The 27804-nt window shown below is 37.7% G+C and overlaps 1 protein-coding gene across 3 annotated transcripts in view; it reads left to right on the top strand.

The window, feature by feature from the left end:
- LOC149258976 (arginine--tRNA ligase, cytoplasmic-like) overlaps window positions 1–27804 on the top strand; it is a 284232-nt gene that overhangs the window by 113362 nt on the left and 143066 nt on the right. The gene's annotated exons all lie outside the window — the stretch shown is intronic.

Genomic DNA, 27804 nt, shown 5'->3' with positions numbered 1-27804 from the left:
TTCCATTGGCAAAAAGAAATATGCCAATGGCATCATTTGTATCATCACGATTCAATTTACTATACATCCCTACAAGAGTTGGTCCCACTGCACAAGAGCGAGAACCCTTAGTCCCAATAGGAAATGGCAGAGGCATATCTTTCGTCTCTTTTAGTTTTAACTTTTTTTTTGAGCTTGTGGCCACTTTCATCAAAATTTTGTTGAGCTTGGGCCATGACATTTTTGCTTGAGAACGTGCCCTTTGCATCTGCTGCCATTTGCATTTTCAAGAGCTCTGATTTTTGCAGCATGGTTAATTTTGTATATATACTAACCCCTTTGCCACCTACACCCAAAAAAATGCATCCTGAGACGGCTATAACTCCCAGCCCAAGAATGGCCACAAACATTGCATTTCCAATGGCGTGTCCTATGATGCCTTGATGCATACCTTTTAGTGAATTATGATAGCCATATCTTATAACAAAAGACTTAGGAACTTGAAAAGAACTTAGGCGAGGAAGACTATCTCAGTCATAGGAGAGATCTCTTACTTCCTCTTTCTTGGACTTCTTCTTTTCAACTTCCTCTACTTCCTTGGTGATGTGGGCTTCTTCTCTTCCCTTTTTGTTATTGTCCTTCTTGAGAGGACAATCTCTTTTGTAGTGTCCATATTCTTGACACACATAGCATTGGATTTTGGCCATGTTCTTTTTCTTTCCAAATTGTCCCTTTCTTCTTGTCATTGCAGCATAAGCTTGATTTTCCTCACCTGCTCCCACATCATATTTGGCCTTTAGTCTAGATTCTTCAATCTTGCATAGTGACCATAGATCCTGGAATGTAGTAGCTTCCTTCTTCCCATAAATACTTGAAGTAAAGTTACCCCGCTCCTCCGATAGTGCATGACTTCTCCTAGTTCTTGTAGTTGATCCCGGATCTCAGATATCTTCATAAAGTATGAGGTTATTCCATCTTCTTTAGACATTTTCCACTTCCTTAGACATTTTCAGCTTGTAAAGTTCTTTCTTTAATGAGATGACTTCTCTAGTAGTGCTTACGGAATACAAATCTACCAATTTGTTATAGATTTCTTTTGAAGTTTTGAGTTTAGATGGGATGAGGGGATCCTTGATAGATTCTTTGAGAATCCTTTGAGCCCTAACTTCCCCTTTCATATACTTGGCAAGAGCTTGACCATCTTCTTCTCCTAGTTTGGTGATAAATCTTTTGACGTGATCCTTGACCTCATTTCCAATGAGATTTAGATCTGTCCTTTTCTTCCATGCAACATAGTTTGAAGCCCTAACCAATTTGTTGCTTTCCTTGCAAAAAGACATTTTGACAGATTCAAATAAGGTCATATACTTACTTGATAGGATGCTCCTTTCTCCTTGCTGCTTCCTTGATGTTGATGATGATATAGAGGATAGAAAACTTCCTTTTGATGAAGATAGTTTTCTTCAATAATGATCCTTGATCCCACAGAGAGGGAGATCCCTTGGATCTTTTGATGATGATGATGTCTTCAGTGGTAGGGATCTTGCTTGAGAGAGATCGCCTTAGAGTCTTGATGACAACCATAGTTTTAAAACCGGGAACCGGTGACCGAACCGGTCCACCTAATAAACCAGGTTTCAAACCGGAACCGGTCAAACTGGCACTGGTTAGGTCTAAATGAACCGGTCTTTAAAAAAATACATGAAATAATTAGTTTTTAATAAAAAAAGCTATTTTTAAGATCTAAAACCATGATTCCAAACCCATAGAGACAAAATATGCAAGGTTTTCTCATCTATATACCATGTAAAGGTGAATATATCAAAATGGCATCAAGTGCAATACATATCTGCAACAAAATACATAATCAATGAAGCTCTAAATGGCCTCTAGAGTCCGAAAACAATGCTCTAAGCTATGGGGTCACCGACATAGGACAAGTCTACATATCAGTGATCAACAACATGATCACTCCTCATCATGATCAAACTCATCACCACTACTAGACAAGAGATCATCAACATGAGCTACATAAATAATATGGCTTAGAGTTTGAGGACTCCTAAAACTCCTCTACAACTTTAGTAGTAGTAGAAAAAATAGGCATCAAAACTACAAATCACTGATCAATATGGTCACTCATGAAACTCATCATTGATTCAATGATACTAGAAATACATAAACATCATCAACAAGAGATACATAAACATCATCTAGCTCAAAGTCTTCAGACTTGGATTGCTCAACCTTATAACATGATAGAAATTGAAAAGGTTTAACATGCCTAACCAATGATTTTGGTTTGAGTGAAGGGTTCATCTCCTCAACCTTATAATGTGGTAGAAAAAGATTAGCATGCCGAACCAGTTGTTTTCCTTTGAGTGAAGGGTGCATTCTTGTTAAGGCCATGGTAGAGGAGTTCAACAATCAATACCACCAAAATCAACAAAGTTCAACAATCAATGCCACCAACATCAAGGTCGTCAAAGGGCTTCATGCTCTTGATCAAATGCCAATCTCATACTGTCAGGTATGATAGAATCAAATGGAAACATTGCAAACCCCCAAACCATGAAATCCTGAAAACCATTAAGTTGGCTGAATTTTGAGTGAAATCTAAAATTTTAGTTTCTCTATATGAAATCCAGTGAGATCGAAACTACTCTTAAACATCCCAAGTCATTTCATGGTAATGTTAAAAATTTAAGTAAAAGGATGAAAATGAAAATTAGAGGAAATGTCACTTTTACTTTAAGAATTTAACATTACCATTAATTGCCCACATTGCTAGGGTTGAGATGTGTTAGGAAAATGAGACGGTAGGAATGTTTTTCTTGGAGGGACTATTTTTGGAGGAAAACAACCCCAAATTTCCCTCAAAACGACTTCAAAACTTACAAAAATGCATTCTGTGGGGTTTATAGCTGCCCTCGTAATAAACAACCCCAAATTTCCCTCAAAATGACTTCAAAACTTACAAAAATGCATTCTGTGGGGTTTATAGCTGCCCTCGTAATAAACCGACCTATTTATGATGGAATCGACTGGTTTGACCATAAACCGACTGGTTTTGTCCTAAATCGACCGGTTAGCACCGATTTTTCTAATTTTTTGGCGAAGGGAGGGGTCAAACCGAGTTTTTCTGTCGGATTGACTTGATCAGCTAGTGAACCAACCGGTTTGACCGGTTATTGATTCAAACCGACCAGTTTTTAAAACACTGATGACATCGCCTCTAGCTTCCTTTGGTTGAATAGACTTCAAAACACTTCAACTAAATTTGTAGATCCTTTCAACTTGAGTAGACGTAGGGTTTTGGTCTTCTTTTCTTGATGATGATCTTAATACTTCTTTGTAGACTCTTGACTTCAAGATGATCTTTGCTTTGAGATTTGATCCTTGAGTGTAGCAAGCTAAGTGGGCTTGATTGTGGGGAAAACTCCATAGTTAAGCGCGCTTGAGCCAGAGGCAATCTGGGATGGGTGACCTCTCGGGAAGTCTTGGTTACTGGGTGCAAGCCCTGAAAGTGATGATTGACGCTATGTGATTCATTTCACTAGTTTCAATCCCACTTCTTCACCCCTGTGAGCATCACCCAATGCAATGAGTGCTAAGTGGACTATTCAAAAATCATGAGAAATTAGTTAGTTACGACTACCTCTCATGGAAATGGTCATAGATGAATGACTTACATAACGTAGTTGAATCCTAAAAATGATATCTAATATAATGCACTGCGAAAGCCCCTCAATACTTAAATACAAAAGAGTGAAGGGAGCTCTAATTGAATGGTTCATGAGGCACAATACTTGCTAATGTTTTGCAAATGGGGTAGCAAGCTAAGTGGGCTTGATTGCAGGGAAAAATCCACAGTTAAGCGTGCTTGAGCCAGAGGCGATCTGGGATGGGTGACCTCCCGAGAAGTCTTGGTTACGTGGAGCAAGCCCCAGAAGTGATGATTGACGCTATATGATTCATTTCACTTGTTTCAATCCCATTTCTTCACCCCTTTGAGCATCATCTGATGCAATGAGTGCTAAGTGGACTATTCAAAAATCATGAGAAATTAGTCAATTACGACTACCTCTCGTGGAAATGGTCATAGAAGAATGACTTACATAACGTAGTTGAATCCCAAAATTGATATCTAAGATGCCCTTCCTTGACTTAGTCACCTTAGCTCTGATACCATGTTGAGAAATCTAGGGCATAAAGATTAAGTGATTTCTCTTCTATTAGTAATTGCTTGTGAGCACTTTTTACTTCTTTAGATTAGGATCTCCTTTTACTTAGGTTATTAGTGTTCTTCTTCATCAAACAACTACCAATGTATAAACCATAAAGAGACAAGAGACACAAAATATAGGCTATCAGCTAGGGCCAAAACCTCTCACTCTTTGAGAGGAAAACCTGAACAAATTATTCTTCTTATAGAGATTCCAATTGACGAATACCAAGACCAAGACCCTTGACCTAGTTGCCACTCCAAGACCAAGACACCAAGCCTTCTTCCTCTTCCTTGAGTCAACAATAGTCAAACCCTTTGCTTGCTGTTACTTTCTCTGCCTCCTTGCTGCAATTTATAGGTCTTCAACTTAGACTTTCTCGGCCTCCTTACAACAAATTTATAGGTTTGCAATTTTGCACTAGTGGAGATATTTTTAGCCCAAAACAATCTTGTCTTCTAGTCCCTCCTTTGCTTGGGGAGAGGTTTCCTCGATGAGATGTCACACTTCTCTAACCGCAGACCTGCTATACCTCGCACTTCTCTAACTGTAGACCCCTGTACTTCGCACTTCTCTGAATTTTTGTGTTTTGAGATTAGGCTGAGCTGCCTATTTATAGTGGTTGGAGTCTCATAATTAGCCGACATGACTTTTGGTGAACCAACGTGTCCTTTTTATGAAGATATTATTATTTCTTTGAAGCCAACTTGTAGGAGGATGCTTGTGCTTGTCTTGGAGGGCTGTTTGACACTTCTATTGACTCATATACAAGTGTATCATGCCCAAGAAGGGTCCTTCATACATGACATTGACTAAATTTGACTTTTATGACTAGATGACTCAATCCTAAAGTTTTAGAATGGGAGCCATTACTAAAATAAAATTTCTTGCTCATGAAACCCATGAGACAAGCATTACAATAATTTTATTTTTCTTTCTTTTCATCAATTACATAAAATCACAATTACACATGTCATTATGAAGATCAAACCTAGTTACTTTTCAACAATACTACTAGAAGATTCAATTTGCTGCTTAATACACATCAGTCGATCAGTTTAGATGGTCACATCCTTTTTCAAGGATAGTGAGAAACTGTCAGGGGCTTCAAACTATGCTGCCTGGAAACTCAGGCTGGACACTAACTTGGATGGGGAAGATGTTTTGGAATATGTTCAAGGAGGTGTACCCCAACCCATAGAAAATTCACTTGCGGCTGCTAAGGCTAAATTCAAGAAAGGTGAGATCAAATCCCGTAAAATTATCATTGACTCATTGAAAGATCATCTTCTTCCCTGTATCTCCAAACTGAAGACATCCAAGGAAATGTATGATAACATTGTGGGCGTGTTTGAAGTTCAAAATCTAAATCATGTCCTTGATCCGAAGAAACAACTTAAAGATGTCAAGTTGAATAAGGGGGAATCTATTTAGTCTTATTTTATAAGGATTACTGAACTTAGACCAAATTTTGTTCGCTGGTGAGCCCCTGTCTGACAACGAATTGGTACATGCTGCACTTGATGGTCTTCTTGTTGCTTGGGAAATATTTATAACTACTATAAACAATAACAATGTTTTGCCAACCTTCGATGAATTGATTGGTAGATGTAAGTAGGAGGAATCGAGAATGATCTCAAGGGGAAGAATTCATAGACATGAAGAAGGAGAACCATCTGCCTTGCTACACAAGCCAAGAAGAAAGGGATTGAAAACCTTCTAAATCTAAACCTAAGTTCTTCAAAAGAAGCATGAGGAATATTGAATGCTTTAACTGTCACAAGCATTGGCACTATGCTCGTGATTGCCCAGAAAGAAGATCCTCTTATAATCAAAGGAGTTGCAACAACTTCAATAATCGATCTCCTGATCGAAAGAGGAGTTATGAAGGAAGAAGATACGTAGGAAGAAGCAATGCTTGAAAGATTGTGATCAAGAACCTCGTCCTCAAAAGAGATATAGAAACACAAGATATGAAAATAATGATGTTGCTTTTCAATCTGAGTACTTTCTGATTTAAGCTCTATCTAGTGCTTCTCCTTCAGATTCTTTAGATAACTAGTTAATGGATAGTGGTGCCTCTAGGCATTTTTCTGGTTATAAAGAAGTCCTCTCTAATTTGGTAGAGAGGGAGACTGGTTTAAATATTATCCTTGGAGATAACACTACATACATTGTAAAAGGGTTTGGTTCGATTTCTTTTCATTTGGATCTTGGAGAAACTATTCATCTTCAAGATGTTTTATATGTACCTAGTCTAAGGAAGATTCTCATATCTATATCTGCTCTTGAAGATAAAGGAATGAAGGTGGCTTTCATAAAAGGAAAAGTGTTAACCTGGTCAGAGAAAACAAATATGAAAAATGCTTTCACTCTTGGATAGAGAATTGAAGGGCTTTATAAGGTCAATGGGAGACCTATTAGAGCTATGGCCCAAGAGTGCAATTTCAATCAAATCGAGTTATGGCACCACAAATTTGCTCATCTTCATTATAAAGCACTTCCCAAAGTAAAGAAGATGGTCTTTGGAATGCCAGAAATCCAATCAAAACATGATGGTGTTTGCCCTGGCTGTGAAAGTGGAAAGAAGACAAGAGGGCCTTTCGCTTCTAGCAATACCAAAACACATGACATCCTGCAACTAATCCATTCATACTTCTGTGGACCTATGCCAGTGACATCCATAGGTGGATATTTGTAATTTTGTATTATATAACTTTTGTGGATGATTTCTCTAGGAAAACATGGATATATTTTCTAAAGCACAAAGATGAAGCCTTTGATATGTTTAATGATTTCAAAGCCTTGATTGAGAATCAAACCGAAAAGAAATTCAAAGTCTTCATATTAGATAATGGGGGGGAATTCATCTCAAATGAATTCATTGACTTTTGCAGAGAAGCCGACATTAAGAAAGAAACTATTGTACCATATAATCCTGAACAAAATGGTGTAGCAAAAAGAAAGAATAGGATTATCATGGAGGTTGCTTGTGATATGTTGCATGATGAGCACATACCAAGGCTTTTATGGGGAGAAGCAACAAACATTGCAGTATATGTACAAAACATGACTCCTCATCAAGCATTATATGACAATACTCCTGAAGAAGTATTTACAAGCAAGAAACTTGTTGTAAGTTACTTAAGAATCTTTGGTTGTCCTGTTTACTTCCATGTACCAAAAGAAAAGAGGAACAAGCTTGAGGCTTCAGGTAAGAAAGGTATGTTTGTAGGTTACTGTGAAGATTCTAAAGCTTTCAGAATTTATATTCTTGGTCAAAGAAGAATAGATTTCAACATAGATATAACCTTTGATGAAGATGCAGCTCTTGAAAAGGTGAAAATTTGTCCTCCCTCTATTACATCTAGACAAACAAATGATGATGTGGACCCCCCTACTCATGAACCTGATCATGAGGACCTAGATGAACCTGTTGAGCCTATGGATCGTTTAGATCCTCCTCCATGTGATTCTTACAGGAAAAGGCTTCGTGATACTCTAAAAGATGCTGAAAGATATATTGGTCCCAGGGGCACTTTTAGAGAAAGCAAGAAGCCCAACTAATATCAAAATTATGTTATTGCTATGAGCTTTATCATACAAAGTGAACCTCAATCATTTGAAGAAGCAGTAAAGCATCAAGTATGGAAAGATGCCATGACAAAAGAATATGAATCCATTATGCAAAATGATGTATGGGAGGTTGTTCAAACCTTAAGGAAAATCAATTGTGACATCAAAGAGGTTGTTTAAAATAAAAATGGAATGGATGGCAGTATTGAAAAACATAAAGCAAGATTTGTGGCCAGAGGATTCTCTCAGAAGGAGGGAATTGATTATGAAGATATCTTTGCTCCTGTTGCTCGCTATACCACCATTCACTCTATTATTGCTTTAGTTGCCAGTCAAGGGTGGACTCTCCATCAGATGGATGTTAAAACAACCTTTCTCCATGGTGCTCTTCAGGAGGAAGTATATGTAGAACAACCTCAAGGCTTTGAGGTACATGACAAAAGGACTCATTTTTGCAGACTAAAGAAAGCACTCATGGCTTAAAGCAAGCCCCTAGGGCTTTGTATTCACGCATTAACAACTATTTAGTAAAGTTGGGATTCACAAGAAGCAGTGCAAATCCAAACCTCTACTTCAAAGTTTGCAAGGTTTGCCCTCGCTTTTGGTTTTATATGTTGATGAATTTTTTTTTGTGAGGTAATGAACCTCAAATGGTCCATTTATTTTTGGGCTTGGAGGTCTGGAAAAGCCCTGGTGAAATCATTCTCTCCCAAGGGAAGTATGTTGTAAAGCTACTGGAGAGGTTTGGAATGGTTGAGTGCAAATCCATGTGCGTACCCATGGAGATAAATTTCAAGAAACTCTGTGGTGATGAAGCAGGACCTAACTTATCTGATCCATTTGAATATCGTCAGTTGATTGGAGCATTGATGTTCCTAGTGAACACTCACCCTGATATTTGTTATCCTATAAAATCCTTGAGTCAATTTATGACTAAGCCTCTTCATAATCATTGGATTGCTGCTAAGCATGTGCTTAGATATTTTCATGGGACAATAAATTTTAGTCTTCGATGTATTGCTAACAACATAAAGTTGCATGGTTATACTGACGCTGATTGGGTAGGCAACATTGTGGACAAAAAAAACACTTCAGGATGTTGTTTCATTTTGGGATCTGCCATGATCTCTTGGATGAGCAGGAAACATAAATCAGTTGCTCTCAGTTCCGCAGAAGTTGCGTATATTTCTACTAGCTTAGCTAGTTGTGAAGCTGTCTGGGTAAGAAAACTCTTTGGAGAGTTATTTGAGCAAGTCCTGGACACTACAATGATATTCTATGACAATATGAGTGGGATTCGATTATCTGAGAATCATGTATTTCATGACAGATCCAAGCACATTGAAATCAAATATCATTTTATTCGAGACATGGTACAAAGAGGAGTAGTGAGACTCCACTATATTTTGACTGATGAGCAAATTGCTGATATATTTACTAAAGAACTACCAAAGAAGAAATTTCTAGTCTTCAGAGATATTCTTGGATTAAGGGATATTCCCCTTCTAGGTCCCTCATCCCCAAGAGCTCACTAGAACATTGAGATGTGTGATCTTCCCCCTTGGTTGAGCTCCAAGGGACGAGGAATTGAGCTAGTGAGCTCTTGGGGATGAGGGACCTCCAACTAGGAGTATGCTCTAGTCATGCATCTTATTTTCCCACACATCTGGCCAATGGGTGTTGGCTACTTGAGATCGGATGGCGATCCTTACCAATCATGGTAAGTTGTATCTTGCTCAAGTTCGAAGATGTTGGTGTTCTTGAACAAGTTGGATTCTTAGCCTTTGAGCTAAGCTATTGTGGATTCTTAGCCTCTGAGCTGAGCTATTGTGGATTCTTAGTCTTTGAGCTGAGCTATTGTGGATTCTTAGTCTTTGAGCTGAGCTAGCTGAGAGATATATTTGCTCACAGTAAAATGCAATGCTCTCAAAAGAGAAATCAAAGTAACCTAAAATGTAAACAAAAATTGTTAGCACAAGATATGTAAGATACAAAATGTTTTTGAGATAATACTCTTTATAAATCAAAACATGTGAAACATATCTTGCCAAAACCAAAAAATTAGTAATTAACTTGGAAATGTAAAAGAAAGCAAGTGTTAAACCAAAACATCAATATGCAGTTAGACTTGAAGCATGAAAAGAAAGCACTTGTTTGAAAGGATTACAATACTTGCTTTTGGAATAGACTTTGCATATGAAAAGTTAAACCATCAAGAGACAAGTAAAGTAAGTGTAATGGAAAGTGCTCTTGGTTAATTTTATTAATTATTTCTACAACAAAATTACAATTTAACTCTTCAATCCTTAGACCCCACCTTCGCCCAAAGATATGGATTTACAGTGAAGAGTCAATAGAGGAGTAGAGGATCCCTAAGATGTCTACTTCAACCAACTTATGTTGGAGGTACATTTTTAATGAGGCTTGGGGTCTTCCTATACTAAAATTCCTAGATGAAATGCATGTAAGTTTTTTCCCAAAAATAAAATAATGCTACATGCAAATGCTTCAAAGAGATTGATTTGCAATGCTTGAAAATGAAATAATGTTCAACATAATTTGCAATTATAACTTCTATTGGAGGAATAAAATTAGCTTGCAAGTATTGCATGTGTCTCATCAATGATTTAAAATGATACAAGTAATTTGCTTGAAAGTAAAATTTGTTTCAAATGGACAATGACAATAAATTGCTCCAATATTCATGATAACAATGTAGCATAAAGATGAAGTATGTATTCAAGTGCTCATGAAACAATTTACCAAGGCAAATGGAAACGAATCAAAGTTTGTTAAGAATATAAAATGCTTGCATGTAAAGGATGAATTGCCCAAAGTAAAGTGTAAGCTTGTAGCTTCAAGCAACAATGAAATAGAGAATGCAAAGCTCAAATGAAATTGTAACAAACTTTAACTTAATGAAATGTGATAGTGAGGTTGTGTTAATTCCCAATTAAAGCATGCATGTAAGTGAATGAAGTATGAAAAATTAAACCATGCAAATGTCTCACAAAACTTATGCAAAGGAAACAAGGTGTGAGTTTCCTCCAAATGCCCACGGCTTAGAGAGGAAAATAGGCAACCCTTTAGTGAACTCGACTTGGCCAAAATAAGCCTCAAAAGGGCTCACAACATCCTTGGAAATTGAACCCCCAAAATATGCCACACAAAGGTTAGCAAACAATCCAAACAATGATTGCAAAATAAGTTTAGTATTAGTGAAAAATTCAACAAGATAAAATGTATATGTACAATTATAATTTACAAAAGGCTAAGCTAAAGAGTGAGAGTAAACTCTCGTCTTTACTTAGCCATATTCAAACTCTTAGATAGCAAATGAAAGAAATGAAGTACAATGTTTTTTTAAAAGAGATTTAAATTTAGAAGTTCTCGGCTTGTGTACAAGCTATGTGCCAAAACCCTTGCAAAACCACTTTGTAAGATAAGACTATGAAGGCTCAAAGAACAAATGAGAGCTCCTTTAAGAATGTATCAAGAGTGGGTTGGTCTCTCCAAAGACTTCCCCTCACACTTGATTCTGTGATCCCAACAAGATGTTCCCTCTACAAAACTTCAGTCAAGAATTAGTTCCATATAGATTTAGCGATAAACAATGATAAAAAACTCTAGAGATTTATTTAAAACCAACTAGAGCATTCTATACCTAGAGCATACTTCTAAATCAAATGTCAATGCAAGATAGCTCTACATTAACAAATCTACAAGAGCATATGGAAACAAATTAGATCAAAGCATGAATAAAAAGAATTATACCAATGATCAACAATTCATCACTCCCAAAGGAAGAACACTTCATGAATGAAACCCCAAAGTCTTTATTGATATTTTTGAAAGTGTACAAGGCACCAGCGCTTCTGCAAGTGCAATAGCTAGTAACAATATATGTAAATGAGAGCTCAAGGCTCTATTATATAGAACTATGGGAGCCAATCCCAATGTAGAAGTGATCAAACAAGTGGCATGAGGTGACAATCCCAAAGAGAAATTCTAATTTGTTGAATGGAGCTCCAATACCAAGTGTAAAAATCGAATTCTGGTAAGTGGACATCATTTTTTTCTTCCCTTATGTGCTAAATTCAAATTTTATGATAGAATGACAAGTGTATATGGGTGGTGACCCATGTGGGGACATTTTTCCACAATATCTCCACCAAATATTCTCCCAAATCCTCCCAAATATGCATTAACTTCACAAATTCGAATTTCCAAGTAAACGACTTTCTCCTTTAATAACATAAATTCAATTTTATTTGAGCACATGTCCTTTCCTAGATTTTAAGAATCCACATCACCTTGAGACTTCACTTTAACACTCCCATAATTTTCCACCTCATTTCCACAACATTTAACATCTGTGGATATTTATTTTTCTCCATTTATTTAATTTATGGCTTAATTAATTGCCAGATTTCCCACTAAACTTAGGAAAAGTGGGTTTTGAGGGTTCAAAACACATTTTTAACCTATCAAAGGGTGTCATAGTAGAAGTTGAGGGTGAGAGGTGTAAATTTCATTACTCATACCCCATACAACTTCTCTAGACATTACTTATTACATTACAATTATAATTTTATTAGCAATTTAAGCAGTGCGGAAAATCAAAAAAATTAAAAAATAACTACCTAGACCTAACCAAATTCCATAAATTTTTTTGTGTGATCTAGTATGGTAATAATAAATATACATCGACTCTAGACTCTAGGATGTGTTAAGGGCTCGACCTTCAAACCGTTACCCCGACTTTGGGGTAAAACGTGAGTGAAAAAACCCATAAAATTATCCGCCTTTGAAAAAGAAGGGATAAATAACCAGATAAAAAACCACTCCAAGGTGTACTCGTTTGCTGATCGAGTCGCAACATCCTAGGCTTGTTACAAACTCAAAAACTCATCATTACTAGTATCACTTATTAGAATTCCTCGTAGTGTGTGGAATCTGGGTACAAGAAAGATGATGAGAAGATAGAAGTAGAGTTAAAAAAACTCTGTTGACTGATTATATCTGATGGTACAAGTGTCCTCTGGTTCATCCTTGGGCATGGAGTCTTCATATAATCATCAAGTGTCACTCTAGTGGTTTCCAGTGCTGAATTATTATGGTTTCTTAGTCTTATTGATTGAACGGTATTCATTCCAGGTGGTAGCATGAGTCTCCCCGATGATTATTTGGACTAGGTTGAAGCTTGAGACTCCCTGGTGATGGTTTCTTAGCTTTTATTTGGCTGAGCTTGGATTCAGGGTGGTAACAGTACCTCCCCTGCCATGAGTGTTCTTCTTTAGATTCGAGAATGTTCAACATGAGCCATGATGATTTGACAGGTATAACAATTTTGGCTTTATTGATGGAAATTCCTCCTTAGTTGAGAGGGAGTGTTGAATTTTGAGCAACTATGGAGAATTTTTCCTAGAAATCACTTTCTGTGGTTAACCCTTTCACCCTTGAGGCAAATTATTTCTCAAGAGCAAATTAATTTTCATAAGAGCAAAAGTTATTTCAAAAGTATTTTATAAAGCAATTAGACATGTGCAAAATAAAATCACTTAAGTGATTCAATTAGACATGTGCAAAATAAAATCACTTAAGTTATCCAATTCAAATGGATCACTCTAGGAGCTTCCAAAACACTTAATTTGAGGTAGGGATTTTGCCTCAAAAATTTCTATATATTGCAAGGAAGGCATCATTGTGATCATCATCGAGTTCTTTCTCTCTCTCTCTCTCTCTCTCTCGTATTGGTGCTCAAACTATCTGGCTTTTGCATTGGTGATTCATCTGGCTTTCTCATTGGTGATTTATCTCTCTCACGTATTGGTGATCAAGCTCACGCATTTGTGATCAAGCCCTTACATTGATCCACTGTTTGGCAGATCTATTATCTGGCAGATCTATTGTTTGGCAAATCTACTGTTTGGCAGATCTATTATCTGGCAAATCTATTGTTTGGTAGATCTACTGTTTGGCAAATCTATTGTTTGACAGATCTACTGTTTGGCAGATCTATTATCTGGCAGATCTATTGTTTGGAAAATCTACTATTTGGCATATCTATTGTTTGGTAGTTCTATTGTTTGGCAGATCTATTATCCGACAGATCTATCATTTGGTAGATCTATTGACAGATCTCAGAACTCTCAAGCTACAACTCTCGCACTTGGAGGATATTTCTCTCATAATTTTGGTTAGACCTCTTTTCATAGAGGCTTATTACTATCTTGCATCTGCTGACTGAAACGATCTTATTACTCTTGTTTTGAAGCTGGTTGATCTCGCATTCAAGAGGTATCATTTCTCTTATATTTCTCTTGCATAAGAAGAATATTGCTCTCGTTCAACTCTCGCACTAGTGGTTTCTACTCTTGTTATTTGCTGCTGTTAATGCTCTCGCTCTAGAGGTATATTGCACTAGTTTTATTTTCGGATCAGAGAGATATTCTATTCTTGATATTGCTTTCGCACCACAGTTTGATTGCTGGTATATTGCCCTCGCTTCAGTTGCATTCTGATCTTGCATTTGGAGAACTCGCACTTGTGCACTTTGTTCACGCACATGTGTCTATTGCTCTTGTTTTGGAAGCCTTTGGAGGCTTGTGGTGGTATTTTGAAGCTGTCATATTAAAAAGGGTTGCTACTAATGTTAATTGTAAAAGGGGTTTTGTACTCTGATTATGTATCTCTGCTGAACATTTGAAGATGGTCTAATAGAATAGCATTTTAAAAGGGTTTTCGCTCATAATGGGGTTTCCCCCTGGTCTTGGACCAAATGCTGTTTCTTGCTGTTCATTGACTGTCTTCTATGGTTTATGATCTCAGAAACTAAATTTTAAATCTACAAAATTTAACACCTCTGACTTGAAATAGACATAATAAGCTCCAGAAAAAGCACAGGGGATAATGTTCTCAAAAGGCACAATGGATAAGATTCCTGTAGCCAAAAATATCTCCTCTCCGATTGATCCACTTGCTCTACCAGGTCAAGATAACCTACACTCATAGGTGAACATTGTCCAATCTCTCATTTGACACACCCTTTCACCTGCTTGAAATCACAGATGAACTGAAAATTGAGTTAACCTAAATTCCAAATAGAGAAAAGCACAACCACTGAGTCATATATGTTTCCTCATGCATCCAAATATAGCAGTATCTAAAAAGAGCAAGGAAATTGCTCGAAAATAAAACAACTCCCAAAGAGAGATCCTGCATTCGAACCTAGCATGCATGCAACTGCTAAATATAGCTATGCCTATAGATAGAAATGTCTAAAAAGAGGCTGCTCATGTTGTTGTTGTACATTTTTCTCAATAATATAAAATTTCTGTTCATTTGTTGCCCCAAGCCTCTGACATTCTACTTTACAAGCTGCAGAAGGTCCAAAAGGTTTACAAATTTACATTATCATCAATTAATTCACTAGCCTCCAACAATCTACTTTGTGGATTGTAATGCTACATTCTCTATTAAGCCATTCACTGACACTATAAAATTTGATGTTATACCTAGGATTATTTTGAATTCATCCAACATCAAATCAACATGATTTTAAGCTAAGTTGCATGAAACGCTGAAATGTCTAGAAGTTTCCGAAATGGGTATCGCTGGAAACGTGACCCCTAGAAAATGGAAACGTTGGCCGAAACATTGGGCGAAACATCATATATATATAAGTACGTTTTTTTTTACAAATAAGTTAATAACACATTATCTTGCAAGAAAAAAAGAATGAGACACAAATAATATTTTAGAAGGAAAATCTAGTCTATAATAACTCTTATAGATGATTACATGATTCAAAATCCAAAAGTATCCTCTATAGATGAGCCTGTACATCCAAATTTGAAAATCAACCTTTATACGTGAGGCTTTACATCCAAAATTAGCCTTTATACATGGCTATATGTGCTGAAAATGAAATAAAGCATGAGCTAATGGCAAGTACAATTACATATCTTATAATCCTCATCCTCATCTCTATTAACAAAAATAGATCAAGTTGTTTTTTTAGCTGAACTAGGGTGTGGATTGATTAAAGATAAATTGGTTTGTGGAGTGATTCGAGATAAAATTTAGCCGTAGATTAATTCTTATTTGCCCATAGAAGGATCCCACACCCTTCTTGGTGTTGATTTTCCAAGTGCAATAGATACAAGCACAATATTTCTGAACTATTGGTAATCACTTAGAATGATATAGATCTTATTTAACCATTCCAGTTTATCATTAAGCAATTACACTTCAGAAATTCAGCCATTAACCATAAATACAGTAGAGATCACAATGCACAAAGAGAGAACACAATGTTTACCCTAGGAAAACCCACTTGGGGGAAAATCCAACAACCTTTTCCTTAGAAAAATTCTTCAGTTCAACAAGAGATACATCTAATGCCGCTAGTCAGAACTAAGGTTATGGTCAAACTTGGTCCACAAACCTTAAGTCAAGTCTCCAGCAACGTGCTCTGATCTGAACTGCCTTAGGCCTAAATTCAACCTCTAGAATATGCCCAAAAAAGCTCGGCCTCCCAGAACTTTGGCCTGCCCAGAATATGCTGCCCAACAATTGCCCATAAATTCAGTCTGCCCAGAATATGCTGCCCAACAATTGCCCATAAATTCAGTCTGCCCAGAATATGCTGCCCAACAACTCCACAAAAATTCTGCCTGTCCAGAAACTACTGCCCATAATAAGATTAAGGTCACACATGCGAGTATAGAGAGAGAGATGCGAGCTAAAGAGAGAGAGATCTTCATCCTTGTATTCATCCTTCTTCTTCTTTAATACATTATCTTGTAAGAAAAAAAGAATGAGACACATAAATGACATTTTAGAAGGAAAACCTTGTCTCTAATAGCTCTCATAGATGATTACATGACTCAAAATCCAAAATTATCCTCTATAGATGAGGCTGTACATCCAAATTTGAAAATCAACCTTTATATGTGAGGCTTTACATCCAAAATTAGCCTTTATATGTGGCTATATGTGCTGAAAATGAAATAAAGCATGAGTTAATGGAAAGTACAATTGCATATCTTATAATCCTCATCCTCATTATTATTAACAAAAATATGCAAAACTAGGGTGTGGATTGATTAGAGATAAATTAGTTTGTGGAGTGATTTGAGATAAAATTTACTCGTAGATTAAATCTTATTTGCCCATAGAAGGGCCCCACACCCTTCTTGGTGTTGATTTTTCAATTGCAATAGATACAAGCACAATATTTTTGAACTATTGGTAATCACTTAGAATGATATAGATCTTATTTAACAATTCCAGTTTATCATTAAGCAATTGTACTTCAGAAATTCAACCATTAACCATAAATACAGTGGATATCACAATGCACAAGGAGATAAAACAATGTTTATCCTGGGAAAACCCACTTGGGGGAAATCCCAACAACCTTTTCCTTAGAAAAATTCTCTTTTCAACAAGAGATATATCTAATGCAGCTAGTCAAAACTATGCTTATGGTCAAACCTAGTCCACAACCCTTAATTCAAGCCTCCAGTAACGCGCTCTGATCTGAACTGCCTTAGGCCTAAATGTGACCTCTAGAATATGCCCAGAAAAACTCGGCCTCCCGAAATTTTGGCTTGCCCAGAATATGCTACCCAACAATTGCCCAGAAATTCGGCTTGCCCAAAATACGCTGCCCAACAAATCCCCAGAAATTCGGCTTGTCCAGAAACTACTGCCCAAAATAAGGTCACACATGCAAGTATAGAGAGAGAGATGCGAGCTAAAGAGAGAGAGATCTTCATCCTTGTATTTATCCTTCTTCTCCTCTGTCCTTTGCTTAGATGCCCAAAAAATGTGCTTCTTCTTCTCTTTTGTATTCTGTGCTGCTTTTGCCATACTTCGAGCCCCAAATAGTAGTGCATCAATCCAAGATCCTTCATGTCAAACTCGAAAGCTAGCTCCCTCTTACACCGACTAATTAGATGCTCTGTTCCTGTTAGAAATAGGTCATCAACATACAACAATAAGATCACAGGTTCATTCTTCTCTACCTTGAGGCTTGAAGTACAAGTTTGGATCAACATCGCGTTTGGGGAAACCAAGTCTTATAAGATAGTTGTCAATTCTTGTATACTAGGCTCTCGGTGCATTCTTAAGTCCATGCAAGGCTTTCTTTAACCTGCATACGTGAGACTCTCCACCATGTACCTCAAACCTTGAGGTTTCTCTAAATACAATTCTTCTTTAGTCACGCCATTAAGAAAAGCATTCTTTACATCCATTTGTGTAAATTCCATCCCATTGAAGAAGCAATAGAGTTAATAGATCTAATAGTAGTGTATCTGGTGACCGGAGCAAAAGTCTCATCATAGTCTACCCCCTCTTTCTGGGGGAAAACTCTAGCCACAAATCTTTCCTTGTATTTGTCAATGCTGCCATCCATTGCATGCTTTATCTTGTATACCCATTTGGAGGACACCACTGTTTTTATCTTTAGGTCTAGGCACGATTTCCCACAAATCATTCTTCACAATTGATTGGTATTCTTCCAACTTTACATCCTTCCAAACTTGTTGTTTTGCGACTTCTTCATAGGTGGAAGGTTCAACATCAATGAGATTAGTCATCAATGTTGCATAACCAGAATACCTCTTTGGCCTCTTACTTTCCCTGAAGGTGCCATGTGGTGTTGCATGTCCTTCAACTTCCGGCAAAGTGGAGCTCAACCATGGCTTTTTCTTAATTTCAGAACAAACGGGTCCACTAGTTCGCATGGCCCTTCTGGATCTTTTTGATGATCTTAACCTTATTTATTACTACTGTCTCTCTCCTTTGTAAAAGCAAGTCCTGATGATGAGTCTTGGAAAAGACAAGGGTTAAAATACAAAGGAAAGAGTCAGATCTTCACTTTCTCAAGCTGCAGAGATTCTATTAAAAATCTAGTTAATTCAAATCATTAGACTAGTCGGCTCACATACTTGACATCTTAACCTTATTTATCACTACTGTCTCTTTCCTTTGTAAAAGCAAGTCCTGATGATGAGTCTTGGAAAAGACAAGGGTTAAAATACAAAGGAAAGAGTCAGATCTTCACTTTTTCAAGCTGCAGAGATTCTATTAAAAATCTAGTTAATTCAAATCATTAGACTGGTCGGCTCACATACTTGACATCTTAACCTTATTTATCACCACTGTCTCTCTCCTTTGTAAAAGCAAGTCCTGATGATGAGTCTTGGAAAAGACAAGGGTTAAAATACAAAGGAAAGAGTCAGATCTTCACTTTCTCAAGCTACAGAGATTCTATTAAAAATCTAGTTAATTCAAATCATTAGATTGGTTGGCTCACATACTTGACATCTTAACCTTATTTATCACTACTGTCTCTCTCCTTTGTAAAAGCAAGTCCTGATGATGAGTCTTGGTCTAGACTCGAAACGTCGACAAAGCAAAAATGAAAACTGTGGAATATCCGAGTTTAGATTCTAAAAAACCGAACCACAGAAATCTACAATCCATTATCTTGACCCTGTACGGAGGGGAAACATGGAAGGAGATATGTAATCTCGAAAAGACAAGGGTTAAAATACAAAGGAAAGAGTCAGATCTTCACTTTCTCAAGCTGCAGAGATTCTATTAAAAATCTAGTTAATTCAAATCATTAGACTGGTCAGCTCACATACTTGACATCTTAACCTTATTTATCACCACTGTCTCTCTCCTTTGTAAAAGCAAGTCCTGATGATGAGTCTTGGTTTAGACTCGAAACGTCGACAAAGCAAAAATGAAAACTGTGGAATATCCGAGTTCAGATTCTAAAAAACCGAACCATAGAAATCTACAATCCATGATCAACAAAATGTTCAGAAGGACTTGATGAACCAGATCCTTCTTTCTTAGGAGCTTCATATTCCTCATCTTCATCAATGTCCATTTCTTTAGACTTCCAATAAGCCACATTCTCATGAAAGGTCACATCCCTGCTCACTCCAACTTGTTTTTGTCCTGGAATATATATTCTATGTGCCTTTGATGATTCACCATAACGAACGAATATTCTCTTCTTTCTTGAAGGCTCTAATTTTCTTCTCTTATATTTAGGAACATGAATATAAACATGACAACCAAAAATTCTTAAATGACCAACTTGGGGATTTTGTCTAGTGAATGTTTCTTCCGGAGTATTGTCCTCTAGAATTTGATGAGGATTTCTATTTTGAATGTAGACAACGATCATCGATGCTTCACTCTTTAGAAACATGGGCAAGTCTTGATCATGCATCATCGCCTTGACGAATTCTTCAATTGTTCTATTATTTCTTTCAACAACTCCATTCTATTGTGGATTATACGGGACTATCAACTCTCTCTTAATCCCAACCAATGTTTTACAACTCGGACTCGGACTCGGACTCGGCCGAGGATCGACTCCGACTCGGTAATGACTCGGCCGGCTCGATTTCAATGACTCGGTCGTTGTAAAAAATACATTAAATATTTTTTTTTTTATAAAAAAACATAATTTTAAATATTTTAAACATAATTTTAAAGATTTTCATTCAAGTTTCCAAACACACAACATTATAATATACATGGAAGACAACATATGATCAAAGTAGGCTCATGAACCAATCCATTATATCAAAATGGTACGGTGCTACCCAATGGCAATAGTAAATATATAGTCAACTGTAGTCTGTCATACATGATCAAAGACTCAAGAGTCAAAACAAAATACAAATAACCAAGGAGGCTAGTAGCTACTGCCAGAGGAGCCAAGATCATCTCGACCAATCTCTGGATCATCATCATCAGAGTCAGACAAGGGGCCCCATGGCTCCTCCTCATCATCATCGTCTCCAATTGCAACTGTAGAAGTGGTGCCAGTACCACTAGGCTGTGCAGCAGATGCAAGCTGAGATAGAGTACAAATGCGGCTGCGCTTCTGTCGTGGCTGAGCAGAGGAAGGTGAAGCACCTACAACTGGAGTCCTACTAGCTGGCTGTGAGACTGAGGCTGGTGGATTGGGATCTGCATTCAACTGAACATGCTGCAGTGGATCTCCAACATCAAGATCATCAAGATCCTCATCAGGATCAAACTCTGGTAGACGACTCTCCACTACCCAATCTGATGTTGGATCAATGTCTTCCAACACAATGGGATCTGAATCAGGTCTTTTGTTCAGCAATTGGTTCCGTCTGAGCTGAAGGTTGTATTGGACAAAAACTAGATCATTCAACCGTTTTTGCTCCAAACGGTTTCTCTTCTTTGTGTGAATCCTCTCAAAGACAGACCAATTGCGCTCACACCCAGATGCACTGCAAGTTTGACTCAAAATACGAATTGCAAACCTTTGCAATTCAGGGCACTGGCCACCAAAGGCCTCCCACCATTGTGCTGCAAAAAACATAGGAGTGTAATGAATTATGAGTTAGATGAAGGCTGAAGCTCAACAAAATTACAAATTATATCTAACTTTCAAATTATAAATGATTTAACAAACTTTAATAAAAAAAGTAAAACCATTAAGAAATTGAAAATTGAAATTTTTGTTTACCTGGCTCATCTGCTTCTCTTGCAATCTTTGCTAGGTTCTTCCCAAAGGTACCTGTTGCATTGCTGAAGGATGTGACCTGCTGATGTATCAACAGCTGATCAGACTCCGATGGGACCATGCGCTCAATGCAATCAACCAGTCCATCTCTGACCTCCCCCCTCAAAGCTCCTGACTACTTAGCTTTATAATGATACCGTGGGTTCAAAAAATACCCAGCTGCATGTATAGGGCGATGGAGTTGATTGTTCCATCTTTCATCAATGATTGCCCAAATGGGCCCATACTTTGCCACTCTATCCTTGTATGCTGTCTTTATTTGCTCCTTTGCTTGATCCATAGCCTCATAAATGAAGCCCATAGCCAACCTTTCCCCATCCACCAACCGCAACACCTTAACTAGTGGCTCAGCAAGCTTCACAATCTCTGCTGCCTTTCTCCAAAAAGTTTCATCATGGACTTTCCTTTTCAATTCTCTGCCTTCTGGTTTGTTAGACCAACTGCTTTGATTCCATTCATCACTGAAAAACATCTTTTGCAAGTTTCTATGTTGGGAAAGCATAGATTGCAATGTCAAAAAATGTGTAGCAAATCTAGTGATGGCAGGCCTAATAATATCCTTGCCTCCAGTGTGTTTCCTCATGAGACTCAAAACCAGTGTATGATTGTAGATAAATTTTGTTATGCTTTTGGCATTATCTACAGTGTTTCTGACCCAATCTAATTTTCCAATATCCTCAAGCATGAGGTCTATGCAATGTGCAGCGCATGGGGTCCAAAAGATGGTCTTGTGTTTTTCCTCTAACAGTCTACCAGCAAGAACATAGTTAGAGGCATTGTCTGTGATGATTTGAACAACATTAGCCACCCCCACATCCTGAATAATCTCATCCAATAGCTGAAACAACAAGTGGCCATCTTTTACCTTATCAAATGCATCAACTGATTTTAAAAACATGGTTCCCTGTGGGCAGAAGACAAGAAAGTTTATGATGGTACGGTTTCTTTGATCAGTCCATCCATCTGACATGATGGTACACCCTGTTCTTGCCCATGATTCCTTGAAATCTTGCAAATACTCATTAATTGATTGAATTTCTTTCTGCAAACGAAACCCCCTTAGCTCTTGCATAGTAGGGCCTTTGAAGCCTTTTCCAGCAGCATGTATGGCCTCAAACATAGGCTCATAATATGGTGAACGAGCAGCATTAAAGGGGATATCAGCATCATACCACCATCTAGCTATGTAGTCACAAGCAGTCTCCCTCAATTCTTTCTTCCAATGGTCATCTAAAGTGGGCTGAGCAAGACCTTTACTAATACTAACTTCAGGACCATGTGCATCTGATGGAGAGGAGCCTGAGTGAGTGAAAAAACTTTTGATAGTCCCATCACCCTTCATTCTACCCTTTCCCTTATCTTGAACAGAAGCAAAAGAGGGAGGAACATAACGGAAAGGGTTTGATGCATCAGTTTGAGGGATAGAGGAAGAACCCTCAAACTCATAGTGGGGGTTGGCAGCCATCATTCTTTGTATCTCCCTCTTCCTCCCAATTTCAGCCTGTATCTCTTTTTGCCTAGTCTTTTCTTCTTTAAATTTTTCAAAGCTTTCCAGCAAATTCTTTCTAATCTCCCCAATTTGATCAGAGGGACATGCAGTAATATTGCCTTTAATCCCTGCCAAGTGTTGTTTCAGCCTATGAATCCCCCCAGGACCTGACTTAATTTTCCTATGGCAAAACTTGCAACACATCTCACTATCAACCATTTCAACATATGCCCAAGCAGGATCTTTTGCTCTAGGTGCCATTTTTTGACTAGGAAAACAATCTGAAAATGAAAAAAAAAAAAAAAAATTGATTCAATGTTCATTTATTTGACTAAAAACACTCTCTAAGCTATCTTGATATGCACCTAAAATTTACTAAGTAAAAACAGATTTATAGAGGTGGAAAAAAATACCTCCAGGCACAAACTGCCTCCTCAAGCTTGCTCCAAGAATCAGCTCCTCAATGCTGCTCCAAATGGCTGCCCAAGAAGCTCCTCACTCCAGCTACAATGCTCCTCCAAGACTCCTCACTGCTGCTCCAAAACAAGCTCAAAAACTGCTCACTAACTCTCAAAGAAGACTCTCATTCAAATGCATAAGACTGCTGTGAGTGAAATGAGAGCATTTGGCTGTCTTAAATAGAGTTTGGGAGGGGGAAATGGACCCCAAAAGCATTTAACAATCTACCATTACCCTTTGGAATCCACAAACCCTACTTAACTTTACCAAATATCAGCAAAAAAGTGAATTTATTTGATAAAATACGCTGCCCAGCCGTCCTTTTAATGACTCGGCCGAGTCAATACGGACCCGGCCGGGTTGACCGAGTCAGCTATGACTCGGTCAGCCGAGCCGGGTTGCTGGCCGGGTTAATGTTTTGGCTAGTGACTTGGTCCGAAACGGCCGTTTCGGTTTCAACTCGGCCGAGTTGTAAAACACTGATCCCAACTTCTTTGCAAAAGGCCATGAGCTCCTTGGATTTGTATCCTCCTCCATTGTTAGATCTCAAGATTTTGATCTTCTTTCCCTTCAAGTTTTCGACTTCAGCTCTGAATTCCTGAAACTTGTCAAAAACTTCGTCTTTTGTCTTCATGAAGTAGATCCATGTCTTACAAGAAAAATCATCCATAAATGTTACATAATACAAAGAGCCTCCAAGAGACTTTACCGGCACAGGAGCACATACATCAAAATGAATTATGTCCAATACTTCCTTGGATCTACTTTTGCTGCTAAGAAAAGGTTTCTTCACATTCTTTCCAAGCGCACATCCTTTGCACACTCCATGCTCTTCTTGCAAATCTGGAACACCTGAAACCATTTGTTTTAGAGAAGGCAAAGCTCTATGGTGGAGATGACCATATCTTCTATGCCAAAGCTCACAGGGAAGGCTACTCTATATCCTCTATCTTACAGGCATGAAATAGAAAGCAAATTCTTCTTCAAACCTGGTACACATAATATGTTTTTGAGATGAACTCTATCACCTGATTCTAGTTCAATGGATGTCTTTCCAATGACTTTGATAGGATAAATGTTGTTGTCTGCAAGTTCCACATTTTGTGCTAATCTTCTTTCCAACAGACTTGTGAGGTTGTCTTGATCACCCGTCATGTGGCTTGAGGCACCACTATCTACTAGCCACAAGTCTTCACTATCTGCAACAGAACCATTAAGAGCAGAGAAATAAAAGAATTCTTTATTACCTGGTTCTTCGTTCTTTGGTTTCTTTGGAGGTTCTTCAAAATCAGCTGTAGAGGCATGCTGTTTTCCCTTTGATCTTTCAGGACAGTTGTGTCTAAAGTGACCATATTTGTGACATTGATAGCATTGAACCTTTGACATGTATCTCTTTCCTTGAGGAGCTAATCTTCTTTCCTTTGCTCTTCTTTTTTCGTTTTGTCTTCCACCATTTCTTTTTTGAAAACCAAACTGCTTTCTTCCTCCACCTTTCTTGAAGTGTGCTGCATATGCTTGAGAATCACCTTCATCGGATTATTGAATCCTTCCTCTTGATATGAGCCTTGATTCTTCTGCATCCTTTCTAGCACATATTTCTGCTGCAAAAAAATCCAATGATTCAGGTAGACCATTAAGTGCTGTAGTTACTAATTCCTTATCAGAGATGACTTCATCAATTGCTTGTAGTTGATCTCTTAGTCAAGATATCCTCATGAAGTATGAGGCTATGGTATCATTCTTTGTTATTTTAACATCACAGAGTTCATTCCTGAAAGTCATGGCCTGACCAATATTATTGGTAGTAAACAAATTAGTTAGGGCATCATACATCTACTTTGAATATTGAAGACTTGGAACATAGGGAATCAAGTGAACATAGGGAATCATGGTTGTAATATCATCCTTCTCAAACTTAGCTTTCTCTGCATGATTCTCAAGTTCGGTGACCTTTCCTTTCACAACACCCAAGAGATCTTCTTTCGCAAGGAGAATATCAATCCTTGTCTTCCAAGCTCTAAAATTTGTAGCTCCTAGTTTTTTTCCTTCCTTCACATGGGAACCCTTAGTTATAGACAAGCCAATAGATTGTAGATCTAGGGTTTCAAGAATGATCCCTTACCAAAGAGTGGAAGCTTCTTCAAGAGTGATCTCAACGTCCTTTTCGTCACCAAAGCTCTGATTCCATGTTGATTTTTCAAGTGAAATAGATATAAGCACAATATTTCTGAACTATTGGTAATTACTTCAAATGATATAGATCTTATTTAACAATTCCATTTTATCATTAAGCAATTACATTTCAGAAATTCAACCATAAACAATAAAGATAGTAGAGATCACAATGCGCAAAGAGAGAACACAATGTTTACCCTGGGAAAACCCACTTGGGGGAAAAATCCAGCAACCTTTTCGTTGGAGAGATTCTTCAGTTCAACAAGAGATATGTCTAATGTGGCTACTCGAAACTATGCTTATGGTCAAACCTGGTCCACAACCCTCAAGTCAAGCCTCCAGCAGCTCGCTATGATCTAATCTGCCTGAGGCCTAAATTCGGCCTCCAGAATATGCCCAGTAAAACTTGGCCTCCCAGAAATTTGGTCTGTCCAGAAACTGCTCAGAAATTTGGCCTGTCCAGAAACTGCTGCCCAGAATAAGGTCAGACATGCGAGTTTAGAGAGAAAGATGCGAGCTAAAGAGAGATAGATCTTCGTCTTTCTTCTTCTCCTTTGTCCTTTGCCTAGATGCCCAAAAAATGTCTTTTTGTGATGATATTGAATGGTGCCCTTGTGGAGGAGGTCGAATGCCTTTATATAGATGTTCTGCCTCCATGAACGGGCGTGACTCTTCACTGGGGCTGACTTGACTTGAGGGAGGGCTGACTTAACAATTTTGGAGCCAAAAGCTCAATTTTCAAATCTCAAAATTTTCTCTTTTAAATCCGACATGAAGAACATGTCTTACAATAAATCTTTCAAGGTATAAATAATCAAAATGACCTATATAACATTATTACAAATTCTTTTCACATTACAATGACAAAAACATAATTATGAAGACTTATTGCAGCTACAAAAATTCAACTTGAGTGAGCCTGGAGAAGCAAAAATGTCACAGAAATTGGGCAGATTTGGGCTGAAACACCACTGAAACATTTCGGTGGCATTTCCAAATAAGAAAATGCCATGCAGGCATTTTGGCTGCATTTTGACATTTTGGGGTGTTTCAGCCTTCAGGTACTAGTATGCTAGCGTGGGGGCCGTTTCCTGCAACATAGATTTTATTATTATTATTATCCAATTTTAAGGTCACAGCCAACCCAGACACCACATTGGTGTATGAGATCCCCTTGTTTGTGGGACAAGGGACCCACAACCGCGCAGTGATTTGACTGCTAAGTCTACGAAGGCATACATACTCTACCCTTCTCTGGTTTTGAACTTGTGACCTCTTAGGAGGAAACACATGCTCTTAACTATTAGGTCCACTCAAGCTGTATTATTAGCTCCACTCAAGCTGTATTTAAGGTTTTATCATTAATGTGACAGCTGCCTTAAAATTTACAATCTACAGAAGGAGAAAAATGTGTACAAGTTTACATCTTTGCAAATCAATTCACAATTCTTTTACAGAATGGCAATTAAACAAAACAATCTTGCTCCCAATATTGTCAAAAAAAAAACATGGACAAAAGGACCTAACACTCCACACACCTTACAATGGCTAATTAACACACTTTGTTTTACACTAGTTTGCTTTTCCTATCATTCAACAAACTGCTGCTGTAAATATTGTTCTTAGGCACAGAAGACATCTATTCGCTTCTGATTCTTAGTTGATTTGCATGGCTAAGAGTTCCACCCTTGTTTTGAGCACGGCATTTTTTTTGCATTTATCATTAAAAGATGGACTTCTGAATTCTAATACTGGAAATACAAGAAGCAAGCAAACTATTACATACTTAGTTGGGAAGTGAGAGTGCCATTTGAACAGTCTTTACATCGTTAGTAGAAACTGGGGACAGTTTGCTCTGCGCAGGAAGGAAATGATGGGCACAACAATTTTTTGTCTACTACTAAATGTTACTTCATGCCAACTGGAACTACATGATCAAGCATACATAGTTGGGAAGGGACGTGACCATTTTAGCAGATTTTCCATCTTTAGGAAAAAATTGGTGACAATTTCCTCTATGTGGAAGGAAGTGATGGGCACTTAACATAATTTCTCTCTATTTTTAGAAGACAATTTTTACTAAATGTTTTTAATTGCTGCTTAGGTGAGAAATTTATTTTTGATAGTTTGTACAGGTTTAGATCTATGAAAAGATAATGACTTATTTTTGTTGTTGTTTCCACATCACAATCTTGTATTATAAACATGATCAAGTAATACGCAGTTAATTTGTTTGAGGGAGTTGCTTCTGCATATTCCTCACTTTTGTAGTGTTCTCATCTCATCTACTATAGGAATGCATT

Source organism: Pinus tabuliformis, chromosome 6 (genome assembly GCF_031772625.1).
Source record: "Pinus tabuliformis cultivar Carrire ecotype Pingquan chromosome 6, CPIR1, whole genome shotgun sequence".
NCBI classification, from domain to species: domain Eukaryota; kingdom Viridiplantae; phylum Streptophyta; class Pinopsida; order Pinales; family Pinaceae; genus Pinus; species Pinus tabuliformis.
The sequence above is the reverse complement of the archived record's forward strand: the minus strand, read 5'-3'. Positions and strand labels throughout refer to the sequence as shown.